General features: G+C 36.2%; 1 protein-coding gene and 1 non-coding gene across 2 annotated transcripts in view; one reads left to right on the top strand and one right to left on the bottom strand.

The window, feature by feature from the left end:
- Positions 1–25,388, bottom strand: part of CSMD1 (CUB and Sushi multiple domains 1) — a 1,770,408-nt gene that overhangs the window by 986,268 nt on the left and 758,752 nt on the right. The gene's annotated exons all lie outside the window — the stretch shown is intronic.
- LOC142455663 (U4 spliceosomal RNA) lies at positions 3,614–3,754 on the top strand. Its single transcript, XR_012785821.1, has one exon. It is a non-coding gene; the product is annotated as a U4 spliceosomal RNA (small nuclear RNA).

A 25,388-nucleotide genomic window follows, 5' to 3' on the forward strand; every position in this document is an offset into this window, starting at 1 on the left:
AGCATGCTTCGCTTGAATATATTTTTTAATGTTCTACTCTTCTTTTCTTCTATTTTTCACTTTTGACCAAACTCTGTTTATTTATGTTTCCCCTTAGACATTGCTATTTTACTTAACTATCTAAAAAGGATTCATATATCATAGGGATGTGATTTTATGACTTATAAAAGGCTATTCAGATGAACATATCTCAGAATATATACAGATGATGCACTCATATGTCATTAAAATGTGTGGATTGTTTCTCAACATTAATGTCTGGTTACTAGGAGATATGCATTTAATATGTATTAGATAAAGGGAAAATAAAGTGATTATTTAATCAATAAAGGAGGGGTCGTTCCACAGCATCAGGATGGTGTATTTTCTCCTGGGCAGGAAGATGCAAATGGGCACTTGGGTGAACTTCTAAACCTCACACCCATTTCTCTCTGAAACTGTATCACAGTACATTGCTTCTACAAATGATAAAACTTAATAATTGGGAAAAATAAAATTTGGGAGTATGATGCTTAATATTAGAAAAGAGGTTTGATTAATGCAGAGCAATGGAATATCCTTTTATATGTACTGACTGCGCTGATCCAGCTGCATGCAATAAGAAAGGGACATGGTTTTCCTGAAAAGGGGGGGGAAACAAGAGTAAATTGGGCTTGCTTATTTATTTTTCACTTATTTGTTTACTTACTTAATTTCAATGATAATGTCTTTTATTTCTTTTTTTTTTAATATCTTCCTTAGCATCTTCCTGTTAAAGATCATCCAGAATAAGTAGAGTGGACTAGTTACTCTACTTACATCTCTGAAAGGCTTGCATATGACTCTCCTGAATAAAGTGGGAGATGAATGTGATATCAGCTAAGATCCATGACAGACACCAGGCTTACCTCTCAGAGAGAGACTAGTGAATTCCTGAGCCTAGGATTTGGAGTGGATAGGAGAACTGATGTAAAGATCACAATTTCTTTCAAAGATACTCTTCATAATATCATTTAAAATATTGTGATGGTAGTTATCTTACACTTGTTCAATCTCCCTTTCTCAATAGTGTTCTAAAATCAATACCATGGCTAAATCAGTGGTGCTATAAACAGAATATTTTTTTTGCTCCATGGTTTATGTACCATAGGGGAAGAACAATAGAAACCATGGGAAAAGGGAGACAGTGGTTGGTGTGAGATATGAAAATAATAACCATCATAATAATTTAAAATCTATCCAGGGGTCACGAGGTTGGGTTGGCAGGCATGGGAGAGAAACTGATACCAAGGGCTCAATAGAAAGTAAATGTCTAGAAAAGAATGATGGCAACATAAGTACAAATATGCCTGATCAAATTGATAGATGAATTGTAATACTAGTTGTAATAGTCCCCAATAAAGTAATCTTTTAATTAAAAATAAATAACAGAGATGTCGCTAAAGAGAACCAGAGGCAGAAAAAAAGGTTCGGAAATGGACTTGGGCTTTCCCATAATCATAGCTCAAACAATTAGGTCTTACAATATAGCTCTGCTCGACACACCTGCATGAAGGAAACACAGAAGATATAGGTGCCATGGTAAAGTGTGCTGAAGGAGTTAGATGGCTCTCGGCAAACAGGCAGAATGGCATCGGGGGTCTTAAAGGCTTGTTTTCAAACCAGCAGTCATCTAAGTGAGACATCAACTAAACCCACATGGAAGACGCACACCAACATTTGTGACCTGTACATCACATAATTCAAATCTGAAATAGGGCACAGTGTCAGAGTCTAAACTGTGAGATTCTGGTGTGCGGAAGCCTATGGATGACAAAGAAAGCCAAAGCACATTTGCAGGATCTACTCTGGGAAAAAGCCTCCTGGGATTTCACTAACCACAACTGAGCGGTGGGAATTGATCAAATTGTATCATAGAGATGACTAGTAGATTAATATGATAAATCTGACTTGAAAGATTAAAACCTTGTCATCTGATAACCCTTTTCAAAAACGTTGTGCTTAATCTGGTTGCAATATTTTCTCTGTGTGTGTGTTTCATATTGGGGTTTACTTTTGATTAATTTGCCATTGTTGACAGCCTTCTTGATTTTTGTTATGTATTTTTCAATTTTTTTAGTTAATAAACCCAGGATAGATATAGCTATAGAGACATTAACTAAAATAAAGGTTCCTGGGGCTACAGAGGAAGTAGGAGAGCTAATGGGGAGATAATATCCAGGAGTACAAGGAGGAAGACCATGAACTGATTGTGGTAGCAATTGTACAACACTGCTTGATATGATTAAACTATGGAATAGTAGGATGTCTGGATTGGGTCCTAATAAAATGATTGTAAAGAAAAGGTTGTTACTGATGATGAGACATGGTGCTATTCTTATGACACTGAAAGCAAACATCAATCAAACCAGTGGACAATGCCATCGGCACCTCACCCAAAAAGAACTCCTCAAGTGAAATCACAGATCAAGGTGATGCATTTTTGGTTTTTAGAGGTGAGGGGAGAGTGCATTTAGAGTTCATTCCAACAGGTCAGACTGTTGATCAAGCTTTCTATTTAAGGTTCTGAAAAGATTGCATAAGAGTGTAAGTCAAAAATTTACATTGCATGTGACTGGAGGCACAGAGAATTGGTTTTGCCAGTCTAACACTATACCTGCTCATGTAGCCATCTCAGTGTGCCAAGGTCTGGCAAAAATTCAGCATGCTGCTCTTGCCTCACACATCTTACTCACCTGACCTCTCTCCATACAAATTCTTTTTGTTTCCCACAACTGAAGAGGGACATAAAAGGAGAGCGATTTGAGGAGGTCAAAGAGGTAAAGAAAAAAATGAGGTCCTGTCAGCCATCCAAACAGATGAGTTTGAAACATGATTCCAAGCATGAAATCCCTGATTTAACAAAAGTATTGCATGTAATGCAGAGTACTTTGAAGACGATAAGTTTGTTTTGTAAAAAAAATCTAAATGTATAGTCTTGAAATAATTTTTCAAGATTTTTGCATACCACTTCATATAAATTTCTATATAGTTGTCCAGGCATAGCCTCATCTATGTACAAGTCAAGTACACAAATGTACAAATAAAGAGAGAGATGGAAATGGTTTAAAATATTAAATGTACAATTGATCTTCTATTGCTAAAATTACAATGAACCCTGGTGGAATGAAGGGTTACCATTTGGTTCTTAACTATTAGGCCACTGCTTCGAAAACACCAAGGACTCTGGGAGAATGATCAGGCTGTCTGCTCCTTTGAACACTTGCCAGGTCTGAAGCCTTTAAGATCACTATTTAATGATCACAGTAGGTTTGGGTAGAAACTACTGCTTTTTATTTCTATTTATTCTTCTTAATTTTAAAATTTTACAAAGGAGCATGAGTTGCTTTTATAAGACACATACTAATTTACACAAAGATATATTTAACAGACACTGGAAAGATAAATTATGTATCATGTGAAACAAGAAACAGCAGAAGATTATCCTTGTAATATAGGATCATTCATTCAAATTTAAAGTCCTAAGCATTTAAAAAATAAGCCTTGAAGAAAATCTACTTATGTAACAACTCTCCAGTTTCCCAACAGGAAAAAAAATTAAAACAAACGATAACAACAAAATATATATAGACACAGCTTTGCACAGTGGCAATATCATAGCCAGTGAGGTTTATCCGAGGCGTGATTATTGCTAATTGAAAACTTTTCCCAATACCCCGCCATGACGACTTGAAATATAGTCAGTATTGGCAATTTTTGACAGTCTCTACGGAGACTGAGTAAAATATATATGTATATATATATACACACACACACACACACACATATATACACCACAAAAGCTTGGTATAAATAATTGCTTACATTAAACAAATTATTCTTTCATGTGTTATAAAATTAATTTTAGAATCTTTTGTCTATGAGAATTTTTAAATTCTCACTTTTCCTCTGAAAGCATTAATGTGTTTAATAGAAATATTGATTAATAGAATTATATTTTATACAATGTTGGCTTACTGATTCTGGTAATTCTTATGAAAGTATACACTGGAAACATGCCTTTAATTTTTCTGCTTTCAGTAATTACAACTGTCTTTTACCATAGTGATCAAATAGGTTTTTTCTTTGCAGAATTTCATTTGGATGGATAATTCCTTATTAAATCCTACATTTTATTGACTTTCTGAGTAAAAGAAAGTTGATTTCATGTAAACTTTATTTGAGTTTATGAAGACTGGACTGATCTCTGTGTGATGCTGAATGTCTTTGATCCTTTGAAAATGCACCATCTTTTTTCACAGGCTTAGCTGCGAGGGTACCAGATGCAGAACTCTAGAACCATCTTCTCGTTAAGTAGGTTAGCAAGGAGCATCTACCAATTTGGAGTATACTATTTCCTCCTATATCCACATACACATGATTGGATGTGCACATCATTTAGAACATCCAGCTATTAATAGGCTGACACATCTGCTCCTACTATGTAAGGAACATAATGATGAGTAGGTAGAAGTATAACTTCACAAACATGAATGTAATAAGAGCCTAAACTGTGTTGCAATTGAAAAAAAATTCCATGTAGACCAGTTCTCCTTTTATGATATCACTTTCAGGAAGAAAAGGAATATTTGTGGCCGGATAAACTCTTGAGACAGAGCACCAGTTTCCAAAACATCTAACTGACCTAACAACAGCAACAAAAATCTTAACACTGGCCATGATTTATCAAATAGTGTCCGAAATGACATATCATTACTTAGAAAAATCATTACAAGTCCGTCTTTGATTTGTCGTATCTCAAGTCTCTTTCCCATGAGACTAAGAAGATAGATACATATAAAATGCATCTTAAAGCTCAATTCCAGAGTGAAGTCCACTTGAAACAAAGCCAAAACTTTGATTAGCATCTATCATGAAATAGGGACGTGCAAACTATTAATAAGTTGCAATTAATTGTTGAAAGAAGCTGGTTATCCTGATAATTTAAAGATAGTGTTTGAAAATGTTTATTTGCATTCACAAAGTTTTTTGTAATGGCACAAAAATGGCTAGATACATGTACTAAAAAGTTAATTCATGTACTTTGTTTTGCACTGGAAGAATTGAACGACTAAAAGATTGTTTCCATCTAAAATTTTTAAATTAAGTAATTAGAAAGTGAGGGGATATTTATATTAACTTCCTGAAAAATAACTACAAATATTGTACAGAAGGAAGTCACTGATTCAATTTGAGTGGTAGAATTAAAGAAAATACACACAAATAAAGTAATAATTAAATATAACCTTTAACATAAAGAAGTTCCAATCAGAGATGCAAAGGCATGCTCATTTAAAAATAATAATATAAGGAAGAATTCATACATTTTTTAAGAGGTTGGGCTGTTTTTAGAACAGCAAATCATAACAATCTCATTGTAGGTCAGAATCCATAAGGATTTTGGATAACTTATAGTAAAATATTCCAATTATGTGTATGAGATAGTTACAAAACGGTGACTTGCTCCGCATTATCAACGTAATTGGAGCCCAGTGTTGTGCTGCCCGGGCTGGGGTGTCAGGGACATTGATTTAGGGCCCAGCAGGAAAAGGCAGGGAAAATGAGATCTGGACAGTGAAGAGCAGGAATTGAATGCTGTTTGGAAGTTGTTCTCCAAAGATATGGTGCGATCATTTATGTACAAAAACGATTTTCACCTGGATTCGGAGGGCACAAATGTCGAACAAGATGATATAGAAATTGTAACACAGTTTTAAGTTCAAATGAAAATGAGGACTCATGAAAAAATATACCATAAGTAATTCTTGATAAGTAATTTAGATTTAACTTTATTAATTGAAAGAATTGCAAAATATAATATACTCACTTCTCCATTACTTAAAAACTTTCAGCTTTTGGTTCTTGACCAATCAGTAAGGCTCTACATAAACAATTGAAATATATAAATTAGGTTATCTGTACCAAAATAGTTGGTTGATATCAACTATTTCAGAATATGGCATGTAGTCAAGATTCTGTGGTATCGAAGAAAGAAATCAAAGCCACACTGAAAACATTGATGATAATCAAGGCTTCAAGAATTGACAGATCACACACTGATATGGTTCACAACTGATGAAGAATGCGAAGCACTCACATGGTGATACCAAGACATTCGTAAGTGGGTTAGCTACCGTCCAGTTAACGGAAAGATCCATCATTGTGCCCATTGCAAAGAAAGGTGACCCGGTAAAGTAAAGAAATTACAATATCATTAAAAACATACAAAGATCATTCAAAAAGATCTCAGGAGCACCTCAACCAGGAGTTCCCAAAATTCAATCCAGATTAAGCAGAGGACCAGGGATGAGAGTTATGATCGCTGAGGTCAGAGGGATCGTGGATGAAAGAGGGCATTCCAGAACATGTTTGTGTTTTATTGCATATGCAAAGTCATTGACTGTGGACCATAACAAACTATGGATGCCTTGAGAAGAATGGTAATTCCAGAGCACTTCACTGTTTTCTTTCATAACATGGACAGGGCAAGAGGTAGGCAGTTCATTCAAAATAAAGCAAGAGAATGCTTCATTGCTTAAAATCGGGAAAGATATGTTTCACGGATGTATCCAATTACCATGCTCATTCAATATACATGCTGAGCAAACAATCTGAGAAGCTGGGCTATATGAAAAAGAATGTGCCATCAAGATTGGAGGAAAGCTTATTAACATTCTGAGTCTATGACAAACAGGTGACACAACCTTGTTTGCTGAAGGCAAGGAGGACTTGAAGCACTTGCTGAAGAAAATCACAGACTATAACCTTCACTATGAATTGCAGCTCAGTGGACAGAAAACAAAAATCCTCAGAACTGAACTAAAACACAACATAATGATAAAGGAAAGATGGGCAGTGTCAAGAATTTCACTTTCTTAGCATCCAAAATCAATGTTTATACAAGTACCCATGATGAAATCAAATAATGTATTGCATTGCACAAATTGGATGCACAAAACCTCTATAAAGTATTCCTTTATAAAGTGTTGAAGAGCAAACATGTCACATTGAGTAGCAAAGTGCATCTGATTCACACCATTGCATGTTCAGTAGATATACACGATGGACAATGGATAAGGAAGGCCACTGAAACCTCATACCTTTAAATTATGATGCTCAGAAGAATATTGGAAGTCCCACAGAGTGTGCGAAGGACCAAGAAATCTATCTTAGAAGATGTACAACCAACAGCTTGGATTAAACTGCCATTCGGTGATGTTCACCTTCCCGAATGGATTGCTGAAGACAAAATGGGAGCATGGCTAATGTGGTGAAGAAAGCTGCTGGTGCCTAGCTATGAAAAGATATAGCATTTAGGATCTTAAAAGTCTGAAGACAAACAAGCAGCCATCTAACTGAGAAGCAATAAAGTCACCATGGAAGAAGCACACCAGCCTGTGTGATCAGGAGGTGTTGATGGATCTGAAGACAAACAAGCAGCCATCTAACTGAGAAGCAATAAAGTCACCATGGAAGAAGCACACCAGCCTGTGGGATCAGGAGGTGTTGATGGGATCAGGTATCAAAGAAACAGAACAAAAGCATAGCAATGTGAATGAGGGGGAGTGCAGAGTGGAGACCCAAAGCCCATCTGTAGACAAATGGACATCTCCTTACATAAGGGTCACAGGAAGAGATGAGCCAGTCAAGGTACAGTATAGCACTGATGAAACGTACAACTTTCCTGTAATTCTTTAATGCTTCTTCACCTCCCAAACCCACTATCATGATCCCAATTCTAACTTACAAATCCGACTAGACCAGAGCATCTACATGGGTACAGAGAAAAGCTGGAAATACAGGCAATTCAGGACAGATAAACCTCTCAGGACCAACAATGAGAGTAACAATACCAGAAGGGGGAAGGGAAGGTGGGAGGAGACAGGTGAAACCGACCACAATGATCTACAATAGAAAAGTGGGTGAAGGGAGACGTCGGTCAGTGTAAGACATGAAAAAATAATAATAGTTTATAAATTGTCAGGGGTTCGTGAGGGAGGAAGGGGGGGAAAGGAGCAGCTGATACCAAGGGCTCAAGTAGAAAGAAAATATTTTGAAAATGATGATGGCAACTAATGTAAAAAATGTGCTTGATACAATGGATGGATGGATGGATTGTAATAAGAGTTGTATGAGCGCCCTATAAAATGATTTTTTTTAGGTGAGCTTGGATGTAGTCAGGAAAGACTGCTCCCAGAAGAGGTCATCATGTTTGGTAGAACGGACCACCAGCCGTACAAAGGAAGTCCCTCGAGGAGCTAGACTGATAGAGTGGCTGCAGCAGTGGGCTTAAGGTAGCAATCAAGAGGCTGGCACAGGACACAGCACTCTCATCTGGCTGCGCATACAGTCACTGTGGGCCAGAGGGACTTACAGGCACCTTACAAAGCAACAACAGATGGACAAATTCATTCTTCACCTGACTGCCTTGAGAAAATAATGTTTATATTCTCATCTGTTTCTCTCTGCCAAGATGCAATATGTAACTGCCAGATATACAGTTAATAATAGTGTATTTATGTTAGTGAACCTTCATTAGAGGTAAAACAGATTATGGTCAATATGAGATATTCTTTGACCCTCTAAATATCTTATCCCCTGAGGTTTTATTTTGAAACAAGAAATATGTGTGTTTGTATTTTTCTCCTTAGAAAGGTCCATAGAACTACAGTGGATTTTCTCAAACCCCCAGAATTTTGATAGAATGACTAAAAATTACAAAAGGCCTTCTTTTTTTTTTTTCCTAAAAGCTCATCAGACACCACGTGGTGCTCATGCCAAGGGAGGAAGCACTGTGTCCGGAGACCCTCCGCCCTTTGATGGTACCCACGCTGTTCTCAGCTGACTAAGCGAGATTCGTTGAAAATGAGACATAATGTTCAACAGGATGGTCAATAGGTCTCTGCCCAGGCCAGACCCCCACCCCCCACGGTGCAACCCGTTTCAGTGCTGGAAGCCTATGGGCTAGGAGGCAGGGCAATGGTTCAGGGCTACCATTTGCTCTGGCATGGGACACGATGCAAAAGGTCTTCTTTTGAGACACTTATAGTATTTCATGTTTGCAACAGATTTTACAAAAATGACAAAACATATTCGGTACTGTCAATTTCCTTTTTCATCAGTTTGATAGTGCCTTTATTTCAGCAAAATAAAAGTACTAAAATAGTGCTCTAGCTTTACATATTAATTATAATTATAAATTAGAATAAATTAGTATAAATTAAAAGAAACAATCATAATTACAAGTTCATAGAGCAAAATTTTAAGTATGCACATATGCACTGTATGATAGAGTTCTGTTACATTGTTCATTTTGATGAAAGGTTGTAGTACTGTTTGCAAAATTACCTTTTCTATACATTCAATTTTGTGTTTGTATTTCAAAAAGTCTTTAAATATATATGTATATTTCAATCTATTACACCTCAAGGAGGAAGTAAAATCTGGTGTTCTACTTTGAAAGAAAATCTGTCAGTGAAGACCCTAGATCACAGTAATTCCCTCACCATGGTTAAGGGATTGCCCTGAGATGCATTCTATTCCATAGCAAATAGCAAAATCGCCCCCAGGCCAATGGCAAATCATTCCCTCTATGTACCTGGGGGAGCTGTGAGTCAGAATTGACTTGGTGGCAGTGAGTAGTTCAATTCCCCCTCATGAAATATTGCAATCATATTAGTTTGTCTTGATGAAATAAATTCATATATTTTAAAATGAATCCCAAAAAAGTTTTTATTAGAGTCAATTTAGATATTGAAATGAGAAATGTCCTTAGTGTATTGTATATTTTAATAACACCTAGTTCCTCTTCCCTAAGTACCTTATCAGATGTGAGATTTTGTTACATATGGGATTATGTCTGTGTTTGTTATCTACCCTCCCTCTACTTATCCTCTTTGAATCTAAAACTATTTTCATATATCAAAATTCATTTGCAAAATCAAGCAGTAGAGGGATTAAGGCATTCGCTTAGGATTTTTCACACGGGAGAGACAGCATGCATTGAGATTTCCAGATACCCTATTGGTCTTTACAATCCCCTCTGAAGTTAGCTATATGTTCGGAGAAATTTGTGCCTGGGCAAAATGTATAGAAATACAAAGAAAGACCTTTTAAAACTGCATATAATTCATAAATATAAGGTAATTTATGAGTAATTTTATATTATGATATGAAAATATTTAAGTCAAAACTGAGTTAATACATACTATATGTATTCCACAAAAGGAAAAGTTATCATTTAGTACATATATCTATTAGTGAAAATATATATATACTTATAATTTATTCAGGCAGGCATCCTTTTACATAACATGCTCTATTCTCGGGTGACTCTGGATTTACCACAGACATTAGATGAATATTAATTTACAGAGGCACCAAAATGCTTCCCACAGAAGCTGAGCCATTTTACAACCATTCATAACGTAATGCATAACAACAGTTCTGACTCATAACGACTTGGCAGGACAGAGCAGAACTGTTCCATCGGATAGAAGTATTGACAGGAAGTAGGCGCCTCCTCTCTGTCTTGTGGCCTCAGCTCGTCGGTTCACAGACCTCCTGCAAGGTGCTAGGTCCTCCAAAGTCTACATCTCTGCCAACATTTGCTATTTTCTGTCTATATTCCTGTCTGTCTACTTATCATTTTTTATCTAACTCCATCATTCTATCTAATTATTTATACTAGAACCATGGTGTAGTTGGGTAGCTAATGGCAAGGTCAGCAGTTCAAAAACCACCAACCATGCTTTGGGCGGAAGACAGAGCTTTCAAATCTCCTAAGGAATCACGGTCTTAGAAACTTAGAGGGACAGTGATACCCCATGCTGTAGTGTCACGATGAGTCTGCATTAACTCAGTGGCAGTGAGGCTATTTTGTTTTGTTTTTGTTTTGTTTTTGAGAGGGTGTGAAATGGTATCCTTAGGGTTTTAATTTATATAACTAATAATATAGAAGGATGTTTAGCTTCTTTCCATATGTCTGTTGATCAATATGGAGTCATTTTGACACAATGTTTAAATACTTAGCCACTAACCAGAGGATGGTGGTTCAAACCCACCCACCGCTCCATATTAGGAAGTGGTGATGAGCAGTCTCGGTAAAGACAGCAACATCGAGACTCTGAGGGAGAGCTCTACTCTGCTATGAGGCTGCTGGGAGTTAGAATCAACTTGATGGTTGTTTGATACTTTCGTGTTTTCGATGGTGATGGGAGTGGTCATCTGTACATCTTCCTTAGAAAAAGACTTACTCAAATCCTTTGATCATCTTATAAGCTGGGTTCTTATTTATGTATTCTTTACACATACAAGTTGATTCTGCCTCTTGGGGACACTGTGTGCTCCCCAGAATTTTCAGTAGCTATTTTTGTATTTTGGAAGTCAATCCCCAGGTCTTTCTTCCAAGGGCCGTCTGGATATAGTAAACTAATCTGGCTAGAAACGGAAATATTTGCACCTCCCAGAGATGCCAATATTCTAGATGCTAGATTTTGAGTAGATATATAATTTGCATTCACATATTTCTTGACAAGGATTACCAAATCTTGTATGTTTTTTTTTATCACAGTAACTTGGAATTCAACAAAACTCTTGATATATCTACCAAGGCAAATACACAGTATTCCTATATTTTGATGGGTAAGTAATTCCTCTTGCTCCATTTAAATATTTTATGTCAGGTGAGCATTCAGGCGCTATATCCTTGATAAAAGTCAAGTGTGAGCTATGTTGCCAGACATTACTTCTAGTAAAAGTAGCTTCTGATAGGTAAATTGCATCTGAACTGAACAGATTGTAACTAAAACATAAGTACTTAGTGGGAAGCTCTGGATTTGGACTTCCCTGAATACTGTACTTTTTGTAGCTGGGTCTGTCCCCTATAAGGACTGTGGGATTCAATCCTGTGCCATCGTTTTATGACAACTGGTCCTAAAGAGAGTACTGGCTTTCAAGGTTCTGTGATTTTATACTCCCCCCCAAATGAGTGCGTTCTCTAACTAGTCTCTGTTACTCAGAGACCCAGGGTGCTTTGTCTGTTCTGAGCTTTCTCACCAAGGAGCACCTTTAAGTCTTGATGCTGCGGACCTGCTGAGTTTCTTTCTTTTTATTCTTCAAATTTAATGACAACACTAGTCCACGATGGTAAAACTAAAACACACTGTCAGTGAGTCGATTCCAACTTACAGTGATTCTAAAGGACAAGGGAGAGCTGCCCCTGTGGGTTCCAAGACGCTAAGTCTCTATGGGAATCGAAACCCGCACCTACTGACGTGCTCCTTCAGACTAAGAAGGCCCGTGATGGAAATAGCAACGGCTATTATTTAAGAAGACTTTATTTTCCCTCAGGCTGTACACTCTGGGTTCAGAGGTTTTCTAAATGTGTGATAAATGTTTTTATACAATATGGCACATTAAATCCAATGTAATAATTCACTATCCCCACATGTTATATAAACCTTTTCTCTTTCCCATAAATCTATCTTTTGCCATAAGTCAAAATATGCTAAAATTTTCCAAATTTTAAATTCCCTTGTGAGAGTTTTAATCCAATTCACTGTTTTTTACTAAACTATATAACAGTTTCAGTTTGGAGGTTTTTTCCTTAACTTTTGTTAATTTTCACAAGTGAGTCCCTTAACCTACCTAATATACACCTCTCATTTTAGGAGTTATGATGACTTATTATTGCCTCCCAGACCAAATTTACACTCTCATGGCTGTCATTCAAGGTTCTATCAATTGACCTTACGTTGCTTTTCCAAATTTATCCTCTCACATGGTCCTTCCATTTTGCCTACTGAATTTTTCTCACTTGTCATTCATTACCATACCCTGGAATAGCTGTCACTTCACATTATTCAAAAGTTAGCTTTCATTCAGAACTCAAAGTTCACCTGTTCAGAGCCTGAAATTTCTGTGACCACAATATCCATCCCACTCTTAAATTTTTCAGCATCTATATTGCAATGTATTTTAATTAAACTACAAGTTACTTAAATATTGCCTTATAGTCAGTCATGCTCTATGCCTTTATTCTACACATGTTTTCAAAATATAAAGCAAATCCTCTCATACATTTTAGGTTGTTTTATTCAAAGATTGTCCACGTAGGAGTCCAAATGATTTTCAAAACAACTTGTTAGGTAGTTGGTAACTTCTGATAGGGAAAGAAATGATTTATATTTTACTATTGAAGAATTTAAGATCTAGACAAATTAACTCCAATTCAAAACAACACTGTTTACATTTGTAGCAAGTTAAAACCAGTGTCAGAACATTTTGGTGATAGGTTTTGCATTTTAAATACCAGTACATGACTTTGCTACCTCTAAATCTAGTAAATAAATGGTGCATTTTGATACTATAAATTAGATTTATTTGAACACACACACAATTTCATCTATATTGAATGAAAACTTGACTAATATAACCTCTAAGAAATACCTTTCAGGAAGTGGTGTTAACATGCCAAGGACAAGGGAACAACAAGCGATCCAAAATCAGTGGTGAGGAGGGTGTAAGAGGCCTGGTAGGGCTTGATCAAGGGCAATGTAACTGAGAGGAATTACTGAAACCCAAATTAAGGCTGAGTATGATAGTGGGACAAGAGGAAAGTAAAAGGAAACAGAGGAAAGAACTAGGAAACAAAGGGCATTTATTGAGGTCTAAAGACAGGCATGTACATATGTAAGTATATTTTTATCTACTGAAGGGGAAATAGATCTATGTGCATGTATTTATAGGTTTAGTATTAAGGTAGCAGATGGACATTGGGCCTTCACTCAAGTACTCCCTCAATACAAGAACACTTTGTTCTATTAAACTGGCATTCCATGATGCTCATTTTCCTGACATAATCGATGAAGACAAAGCAAGTGCATAAGCAAATGTAGTGAAGTAAGCTGATGGTGCCCAGCTATCAAAATATATAGTGTCTGGGGTCTTAAAAGCTTGAAAGTAAACAAGCGTCCATCCAGCTCAGAAGCAACAAAGCCCACATGGAAGAAGCATACCAGCCTGTGTGATCATTAGGTATCGATGGGGTCAGGTATCAGGCATCAAAGAACAAAAAGTCATATCATTGTGAATGAGCGGGAGTGCAGAGTGGGAACCCAAAGCCCGTCTGTAGGCCACTGGACATCCCCTTACAGAAGGGGAATGGGGAGAAGATGAGCCAGTCAGGGCGAAGTGTAGCAATGGTGGATGGACAACAGAAAAGTGGGTTCCGGGAGACATCAGACAGTGTAAGACATGACCAAATAATAATAATTTATAAATTATGAAGGGTTCATGGGGGGGGATGAGGAGCTGACACCAAGGGCTCAAGTAGAAAGCAAATATTTTGAGAATGATGATGGCAACAAGTGTAAAAATGTGCTTGACAAAATCGATGGATGTCTGGATTGGGAAGAGTTGTATGAGCCCCCAGTAAAATGATTTTTAAAAATACTTTTCATCTAAAATGCTAATCTTTACTGAAGTTTCTAGTAATTTTCAATTAAAAATTACAATGTCCAATGTTTAATGTCAAAATGTTAACAAAGAAACAAAAAATCGGATATTTCAACAATAGGAAAATCAGTTTTGTTCTCTTCATTGTTTCCCATTCAAGAGATTAATACAATAGTTGTGAAGCTAACCTGCACTTAAGAACTTTTTGGAGAAATGATCTGTAGAGCCTTAGATCATTGATTTTTTTTTCTACCCTTGTATTTTTGGTAGTAGTAAAATCCCATGGTACACAAGTAAAATAAAGAGAATTTAAAATGGTAAAATTAATCAATATAGGGAAATGAATGTTATCTACCCTAACACATTTTGTTACGTGAAACACATGGCTTTTTTGACTATCATTTTAAAGTTATTGACTTTTTTAAAAACTAATTTTATTGGGGGCTCTTACAGCTCTTATAACATTCCATACATCAATTGTATCAAGCATATAAGCTTGTTGACTTCCTTGACCACTATTGTATTCAGGAACATTTTGCATTCCATAAATTCTGCTACGTGAAACACGTATAAAGATGACTTACAAAAACACCTGTCCTGAGGACGTCATAGTTTGTTGGGATCAGAATTGTTGCACTTCTAGCTCATTAGTTCTTCAAATCTCTGCTGATCTACTAGTCTGTGAAGGAAAAGTTGAGGCTGCACGAGACAAATTAAAATAATGATAAAAACGGGACACAGATAAATGTAGGAGATGCAAAGAGGAAATTAAGTGGCATGGAGCAAATATAGACATACTTCAGTAGATTTAGGCATCTATTTTTTTTTTTTTGTAAATAGGTCCATCTTCATAAGTCTACTCATAGTGATCCCTATAGGACAGGGTAGAACTGTCCCACTGAGATGGTAACTCTTTGCAGGAGTATAAAGCCTTGCTTTTCTCCGGTGGAGAAGCTGTTGGTTTCAAACTTCTGACCTGGAGTTTCGCAGTCCAATGCATTAGCCACTAAACTACCAGAGTTCCAATGAGTCAGCTATGAGTCATATTTGACTCAGTGACTGTGAGTTTGTTTGGTTTTATATGTTTAGAGAGAGTTCCTTTTGTAACAAAACAAGTTCAGGAACCATTGACATTAAATGTTGTTCTTTGATACCCTCTAGTCAGCTCTGACTTGTGGCAACTTTAAGTATTATAGTATGAAATTTTACCTTCACTTTTAAGATTATTCCAATAGTATTATTTTGATAAAAAATGTTTCACATAATATTTCTACCGCTCTTTTCTTCCTTCGTTCTCCTGTGTTCATGCCTAGTATCCAAAGGCTTGGAATCTAGAGGTACTCAAGCTATTTACCATCTGGGAATATTATGAATGTCCATTATAATCTCTCTCCACGCCCAATTTCCTCTTATATAAAACAGGAACAATAAATAACTCCTGCAATTTCTTCATATGTAAAATGGGAACACCAAGTAATCCCTGCAAGGCATCTCTCACTGTGTCATGAGGTAATATCTTGTATTTTTAAAATCATTTTATTGGGGCTCATACAACTCTTTTCCCAATCCATACATACATCATTTGTGTCCAGCACGTTCGTACATATGTTGTCATCATCATTCTCAAAACACCTGCTTTCTACTTGAGCCTTTGGTATCAGCTCCTCATTTTGTCCCTTCCCTCCCTGATCCCCCCTTCCCCCAAAGCCTTGATAATTTATAAATTATTATTATTGTGTCATATTTTACACTGTCCGATGTCTCCCTGCACCCACTTTTCTGTTGTCCGTCTCCCAGGGAGGAGGCTATATGTAGACCTTGTCATCTGTTCATCCTTTCTCCCTCACCTTCCCTCCACCCTGCCAATATCGCCACTCTCACCACTGATCCTGAGGGGTTCACCTGTCCTGGATTCCCTATATTTCCAGTTCCTATTTGTGCCCATGTACATCCTCCAGTCCAGTTAGATATGTAAGGTAGAAGTAGGATCATGATAGTGTGTGTGTGGGGGGAGAGCACTTAAGAACTAGAGGAACATTGTATATGTCATCGTTGCTACACTGCACTCTGACTGGCTCATCACTACCTCCCTGCAGCCTTTCTGCAAGGGGATGTCCAATTTTAACACAGCTCTTAATCTGGAGATGCTCTTACTATTACACAACCTGGGTACACAACTAAATGCAGAGCACTCTGTCAAAGACTGAACCGAGTGCCAGGCCTAAGCTCTGTGTGTGAAATACACTTTCAGGACTGAGACGCGGAAACGTGACTATTCATTAAAAGGACTCTGAAAGATTTTCAAAACCAGAAATGAAGGAAAAAAATGACAGAAAAGTGAGCTTGGAGACAAGAACACATAGAGTATATGCACATAACATAAAAAATAGGGAAATATTTCATAATCTATGCATTGGCATGGTGTCTTTCATTCAGACCTTCAGCAAAATTTAATGAAGATGTACTACAGAGACCCTAATTGGTACAAACATTGTCACGCCAAGCTGATAGGTTGGTTGTTGAGTCAACCAAGGGACTCCTCAGAATTGTTTGCCTGCTGATGCACATTAGGAAATACAGCCCCTGAGACCCGGTGCTCAACACCAATGAGCATTCACAGCAGCTGTGCTATACACGGGGCACGCTCCTAGCTGGTACGGAATGTGAATAAAAACCGACCAAAAACAGATCCATTGGATGTACATCCTGAGGGATTGAAGCTGCTTACATGATGCTCCTTCACGCCCATAAATGGCTCATTATTTTTAGGGAGCCATTTCCAATTTTCTTATTTATAAATTTCAGCTAAAACATTATAGATGAATTACAAATATTAATAATATTATTATTAATATCTTATTAATATTAATAAGATCAAAATCATGTTATTTAACTGCTCTTGGTTCCTTCATTTTAACTATATCCAGAAATATGATAAAAATGGAAAGGAATTTATGATCTTTTGCAGCCACTTCAATGAGATACCTTTCTTTCTAATAATATTGCAATGCTTTAAAAATACATACAATTAAAAAATAACTAATTTCCTTCTAAATAAAATTTTGCTAATCCCTATGTAAACAATAATGGACATACTGAGGATATTGCATTAAGATTTTAGTTTACAATTGCATGAAACATCATAAGCATAGATGAGTAAGTCAGTGTACCTCATTCAAATCTTTTCACACAGTTTTAAACATAATATGCAATTGCCATGAAACAATGTTCTCTGATGAATATACCTTACAATCAAACCTTTGAAAACGGCTCTGTGAGCCTGAGGGATTGAAACTTCTGTTTTTTAATGGAATGCAAAATTGTATGCTTATTTTACTTTACTGTTGCTTAGCGGAGATAGTTCTTCAGGAAATGACACTGCTTTGAAATTGATAATTATATGGGTTTCATAGGGTGCTTAAAATATGGTACAAGGCATAGCTTTAAACCACATAAATGCATTTTCTCAGAGTTCTGGAAACTAGAAGTCTGAATTCAGACTACTCATATTGAATTAGGACACCTTCTATTCCAGTAGGATTGCATGTTAACTAATTATATCTGCAAAGGTGCTATTCATAAATAAGGTTAGTGGTTCCAAGTTGCAGTGGATCTTTTGGGAAGAAAAGTTCCATCAATTTGCTTCTGTAAAGATCACAGCTTAGGAAACCCTGTGGAGAAGTTTCATTCTATCACATATTTGGTTGCTCTGAGTCAGAATCAATGCAACAACACATATTATGTTTGCTTTTCTTGTTGTTATTGCTGTGAGATGCCATCGAGTCTGTTCTGACGTACAGTGACCCTATGAAAAACAGAAATAAACACTACATGATCCGGCCACCATCCTCACAAATTGTTCCCATGCTTGAGCCCATTGTTCAAGGCAAGCTGTCAATCGCCTTCTAGAGGAACTTCCTCTTCCTTGCTGCTCCACTTTACCAAACATGAGGCCTTTTTCCCGGCACTGGTCCTTGACAACACGTACAAATATGTAAGACTAGTTTTGCCATGCTTCCTTCGAAGGAACACTCTGTCCCTACTTCGCCCAAGGCAAATCGGTGTGTCCTTTCCATGGCCCACAGTACTTTGAAGATTCTTCTCTGCCTCAGTTCAACTGCATCGGTTTCTCTTGGCTCCATGTCTGACTTTCACATGCAGATGAGACGAAGGGAAATGCCATGGCTTGGGTCAGGTGCACCTAAGTCCTCAATGAATATTCTTGTTCTTCCATGGTCTCAAAAAGGTCTTGGGCAGTAGGTTTACTTAATGCCACATGCCTTTTGATCTCTTGATCACTCAGGCCAAGATCATTGACTGTGGGTCCAAGTAAAATACAATTCTTGACAACTTCAGCCTTTTTTCCATAGTCAATGATGTTACCTACTAGTTTAATTGTGAGGTTTTTATCTTCTTTACATTGAGTTGTAATCCATACGGAAGGCTGCAATCCTTGATCTTCAACAGCAAATATTTCAAGTCTTTATTATTTTCACCACGCAACACTCTGTCACCAGTGTCATCTACATGTCAAAGGTTGTTCACAAGGCTTCCTCCAATGTCTAAAACCCTTTTATCATGATCATCCCTGGCCTGACTAACTTTCCCATGTGAACAGGCTCCTGGAATATGGAGGCTGAGTGAATTATCATTAATTCATTAATTCAGACTTAATATAAGAGTGTTCGCCATGAAGGAAGCTGAAGGTGAGTTCATGCATTAAAGAATCTGCCCTTAGAGACATGCTCCCTCTAAGAACAGCACTGTCTGAAGGACAGGGCAGTCACGTGTCAGGACGGAATTCTATGACTACGTGAAATACATGGAGTACTCCCAGATGGAAGCACTATTAAATGCTTAGAACAGAATGTAACCATAGATATATATTCAAAACCAAACTCACCACCATCAAGTCAGTTCTGGTTCCAAGTGATCCTGTAAATCAGGATAGAATTGGTCCAGTGGTTTCTGAGACTTTAACTTATTTCCCCCCCTTTACTTTGAGAAATACTTATTTTCCTCCTCCTCCCCCTAATATTTTAACTTTTTACAGGAATAGAAAGTCTTTTTTTTCTCCTCCAGATCTGCTAGTGTTTTTAAACGGTAATACCAGACGTCCCGCTTTTTGCGGGAAAGTCACGATTTTTAACAATTTGTCCCACATATCGCGGGGTTTTAAAAAAGTCACAATTTTTGGAAAGATTGCACGACAAGCTCGGGAACGACGGGGGAACGGGAAGGGAATATAGGGTTTTCGGCGGCCATGTGGCTATTTCGCCAGGATATGAGTTTTATATTATTTTTTGTTAATTTTATAATGTTAAACTTTAATAATTACAAATAATTGTTGAGAACTAATTTTAGAGAACTACTTATAAAAGCTCACATTGTTGATCAGTTGTTAGAATCCGACCACCATTGTTTGAACTTAATGAACAATGGCATTTTTTGGCATTGGCAACGACAAAAACATTTTGTAACTGTCTCAGACGATACACATCGTACTGCGTGCTAGTGCTAGTTAAACAAGTGATGTCAACAAATCAGCTATTCAGATCATCTAGGTAAGTTATTTATTTATTTATTTATTTATTTCACAAATACATGCATTTTCTTGAATTTAGCAGACAGTACTCGTATTATTTATATTTTATAGTGGCAGCAAAAAGTCTAGCGCCGGCCTTGAAAGTGACACGACTTACGTTACAGCAAATTCAGAGAAAAAATAGTACAAGTTATTATTATTATTATTTACAAAGAAATATAAGTTTAAATTAAAATAATTTTTAAAATATAGTTACTTTATGACAAATTAATTTAATTTATAAACTAATGATAAAATGTGTTCATGTAATTATGTACTTATTGCTGCGTTTTTAAGCAATATGCATATGATTTATAATATAATTTTAAAATTATTTTTAGATTTTAACATAATGAGTAAAAAAAGAATGCAAATTCAATGATGATCTAAGAAGTGAATTTTTTTAATAAAAAAAACAAAAGCGATTACATAGTAAAATGTTAGAAATGTAATGGTGAATTTTCTATTTCACACGGTGAGAAGAATGATATTTCAAAGCACTTGGAGATGCAGAAACATAAAATATATTTAAATACTTCTGCATCTTCCTCCAAAATACAGGAATTTTTCAGAAAACAACTTATGGAGATGAGGAAAAGAAATTAGCATTAGCAGAAGGACTTAAGTCTTTTCATGCTATTAATCGCAATCATTTCTTCAGATCTATGGACTGTACATCACAAGTTGTGAAAAAGTTAATCAACAAAAAATTCAACACTGCTAGAATAAAATCCGAGGCAATTGTGTGTAATGTGCTTTCCCCAGATGCATTTTCAGAATTAAACAAAAATCTAGAAAAATTAATTTTATGTCCCTATATTCTGATGCATCTAATCATAAGGATATAAAGTTATTTCCAACCATTTATTAGATTTTTTCATTCAGCAACTGGAATAAAACTTAGAATTTTAGATTTCATTTCTGTGCCCAGTGAAACTTCTGAAATAATTTTCAGTTCCATTATTAATATTTTGGAAAAAAATTTTAAACATAAAATGATTGCATATTGTGCAGACAAAATGAATGCAAATTTTAGAAGAAAAGCGAGAAGAGGCACACATAATATTTTTTATAAATTAAACAAAAACCTTAATCAAAACATTATTGGTGTTGGTTTTGCAGTGCACATAATACATAATGTCATTCAAACAGCTGTTGATTTGTTGCTCATAGATGTGGAAAATATTATTATTAAAATATATTCTTATTTCTATATATACACTGTGCATGTTGAAATGCTTAAAGAATTTTGTGAAACTACGGAAGTCGAATATCAGAAATTACTTGGATACAGTAAAATGCGCTGGTTAGCTCTTTTGCCAGCTGTCGATAGAATTTTGAAAATATAGATCCTTTGAAATCTTACATCCTATCACAGGATAAATATCCTAGAACTTTAGAAGAGGTTTTTGAAAAAGAATCTTCAAAACTTTGGCTAGAGTTTGTAAACAATCAAGCATCTCTTTTTCAAAATGCTAAAAAACCTATTGAAGGTGACAAAATTTTGGTAATTGAAGGAGCAAATCAAGTCAATAATTTAAAATTTCAGTGTCAGGAGCGATTAGAAAATAATTTTCTTCTGTTAACTATCCATAATAGTATAAGCCAGATAGAAGAACAAGGTGCAATAAATCTTGCAGATTTCATGAATCACGTTAAATGTTCTATAGTAACTGCATAGATTATTTAGAAGAGTGGACATTACATTACAATGATATTGAACATTTTCTTTGGGTTACATTAAAATCAGAATTTAATTGTAATGATGTGCAAAATCATTTGATCATATTGCTTGAAATTTCCCATATAGAAATAATTCTGAAAATGATCTTTTTAATGAGGTATCACTGTTAAAAATATATATTGTTAAGGAAAAGGTTAAATCTTGGGCATCAGCAAAAATCACAATAGAGAACAAATGGTTAGAAGTATTTCATCATTTTGAAACAAAACATGTTCCTTATAATAATGCAGTAAAAATTGTGGAATATGCGCTGTCCTTACCAGGAACTAATGCTGCAACTGAACGTGTTTTTTCTACGGTAAATAAAGTATAAACATCAGAAAAATTACAATTAAGTGTTGAGTCTTTGAAAGCCATTTTATGTGTGAAATATAATTTTAAAAATCCTTATGAAAAATTTCATGACCTTTTAAACGACAGCAATCTACTAAAAATTCACTCAAATGAGAAATATGCCAAAGAATAAAATACTATACATAATTTTAATGTATATTTGTAAATTGTATTTATGTTGAAATTAAAAATATATATTAAAACACTATTTTTGCATTCTATGAAAATTGTGTTGCTCCATATAGACCAAATTTTTAATCAAGAACACCACTCCTCTCCCCCCAATCAATGGTGTCCCGCATTACCAATGTTAAAATCTGGTCACCTGAGACTAGAGGGATATAAAAACCCCAATTGTATGGGGAAAGTAAGGCAATCCTAAAGAATCTTTCAGACCAGTCATTAAAACATATGATAATTCTCACTCATCTCTGTGATTGGCTGTAGATGCTGGTGGCCAGAGCTTAGTTCAGTGTCAGTAGTTAAGATCTACCCAGAGTCCTTCATGGACATTTCAATGTTTGATCTTTACAGGATCCCTTCCACAGTCTCTACCATATCCCACACTATTATAAATAATAATAATTCCTTTTTAAATTGGATTAAAAAAGTGGGGGGAAAGGCAATGAATTGCTATGTTCCTACTATAAAAAAGAATCGATTATTTATATTTAAATATAAACATACTTGGATTATAATCTATGCAATGTAGTTTGAATTCCTGGAGGAGTAGATACTTTATAGTAGAATAAATTATCTTGCTGCTGTAGGATAAAACATGCAAAATTATTTTTTGTCTTCTTTCTTTCTTTCCTTTTCTCTGTCTTCCCTTCTGCATTTCATACTATTCCATCTGATGGTGGATCCTCTGCTAAACTAGAATGGTTAATCTAATTCTAAGATCCTATATTTATTCTGTTTTTTTTTTTTTAGGTAAAAAATACCAACTATGAATTGAACGTGTTGCTTCTCAAGTCCCTCAGGAGCAGCTTTTGTTTGCCTTTGTCCTTCTGCCAGCATTCCCCCTGGCGGACATCCAGAGACTGGGTTGCCAAGATGTTTCTGCTTCAGCTACTCCCACGCGATTCATCACAACATTCCATTCCGGATTGCCTAGTTTGTGGGCATTATCCCAATCCAGATTTGCACATGAAAAAGCTGTGGGGAAAGACAGGTAAAATGTGTCTGATGGTGCTTTAACTGGGTAATTGTAATTGTCTGCCAGGTCACTTACAGGCTGACTTGTAATAACAAGGTTTTCCATTTCAGAATTTTTAAATAGGCTCTGTTAGAAAAAAAAACATCGATCTACTAATTCTGTTATCTTCATCTATTAATTTGGTCTTTATTTATTTGTACATGCATCTCTTCCTTCAACATCCTGTTACTCAGGCCTTATCATCAGCATTAGGCATGTAGAGACCAATAGCTTTTCAGTCCATGAGAACCCCAGTGTGGGCGGGGGAAAGTGGTGAGTGAAATAGACTAACAATAGTTGCCAGGAGACAGTCCAAGGGACATATCGTGTCGGGATGCTGTAATGTAGCTTTATAATTTCCAAACGCTAGGGATGCACAGAGGAAGGTCATTTGATTAAGCAAAGATTGAACTAGGCTCATGATGGGCAGAGAGGCCAAGAAAACAGGAGGAAAACATTGGAGACAAAGAGACCAGCATTTAGATTTTACCGAATGAAGTGCTTGCTATAGTCTCAGAGTCAACGTTGACATTCCTGCATTATACTTTGCGTAGATACTGCTGGGGGGGGGCGGGGGGGACAAGAAGAGCTATAATAACTTTAAATTCCAAAATATTTAGCTCATAGATGCCTATGGCTTATTGTGGGAACCCAAACTCTATTTTGAGTTTAGACATAAAGTTATCCTCCATTTGAGTTAATTCTGACCGTTAACTAACGATTTAGAAACTTTCCTCTCAAGCCGCATGTGTCTGAACATAGATGACAACTGTTTGGACAGCCAGGAGGTAAATGATCTTACCCTCAGGGGATTTACCTGGGCAAGCAGATACTGATTTATAGATGTTTGCCTCGTAGTGGCACTGATGGGTAAGCATGGTACTGCAAGTCTCAAACCCACCAGCCACTCACTGGGAGAAACTTATGTCTATCTGTTTGGCTAACGATTCACAGCCTCAGCAACCCTCTGTAAAGTCACCAGAAATAGGAATCCACTTACTGGCAGTGCGTTTGTTCACTTTTTCACTTATTTATTTTTGTTTGCTCTAAAGCAGTAAGATTTTCTGTGATGTTTATTAAACTTCGGTTTCACTTCTAAGTCAATAGTTCTCTTTTGCCTCTTGCTGATGCTATTACTAGTTTTGTTTTTGTTTCATTTAGTTGACATGATGCCTGTCACAGGAGGAAGTTGCCTTTGCTATATCCTGCCGCTGATCAGGATTTCTGAACTCTGATATAACCGAATGGAATCATTGAAGGTCAGACTTTGCCAGAATGGATGTCAAGAGAGGCATTACACAGATAGACATATATACAAAGCACATGTCACACACCTGGTTGCTCCTAATGGCGAATTTTCACCTATTAACTGAACAATTAACTCTTTAAATTCTCACAGAAATTCTTCAGAAACCAGGCCAGATGATCTGATTATAATAGGTCACAGTTATTAAGAAACCTATGAACTAAGATAAATACTATGTCCTACATGAGATCTCCTTGAGACAGAATACACCAAAAAGCAACTGTTTGGGTATGTGGGGAGAGAGTTGTTTTTTTATTGTTTTTGTAAAAAAATTGTATATGTATAAACCTGTTGGCTTTCAATAGATTCTGATTTATGTAACCTCATGACCTCATGTGTTAGACAGAGCAGTTTCATAGGACTTTATTTACTTACTGATTGATTGATTGATTGATGAGTGAATCTTCAAAGGAAATTGCCAACACCTTGCTTCCTCGGTGCCATTATGTGAGTCAAAACTACTAGCTTTAGTAGTTGAATGCAAACGTGCCACCCAGATACCCATGCATATGCATAGTTACAGGTAAGTGCATTTATGTGATCTATATTGCATATAACATGCAAGTATTTGTTCAAAATTTCCTTATACGCAAATCTAAATTACCCTATGCTTTTCAGATTCATTAGCTTACACTATATGTACAGATTCATTAGATTACACTATGTGTACAATTATCCATTTATCGTAGCCAAAATCTCTACATTTAGAATTAATGAGTTACTTGTGTTCTTGGGGAGATTTTTCTAA

Source organism: Tenrec ecaudatus, chromosome 8, assembly GCF_050624435.1.
Source record: "Tenrec ecaudatus isolate mTenEca1 chromosome 8, mTenEca1.hap1, whole genome shotgun sequence".
Taxonomy (NCBI): domain Eukaryota; kingdom Metazoa; phylum Chordata; class Mammalia; order Afrosoricida; family Tenrecidae; genus Tenrec; species Tenrec ecaudatus.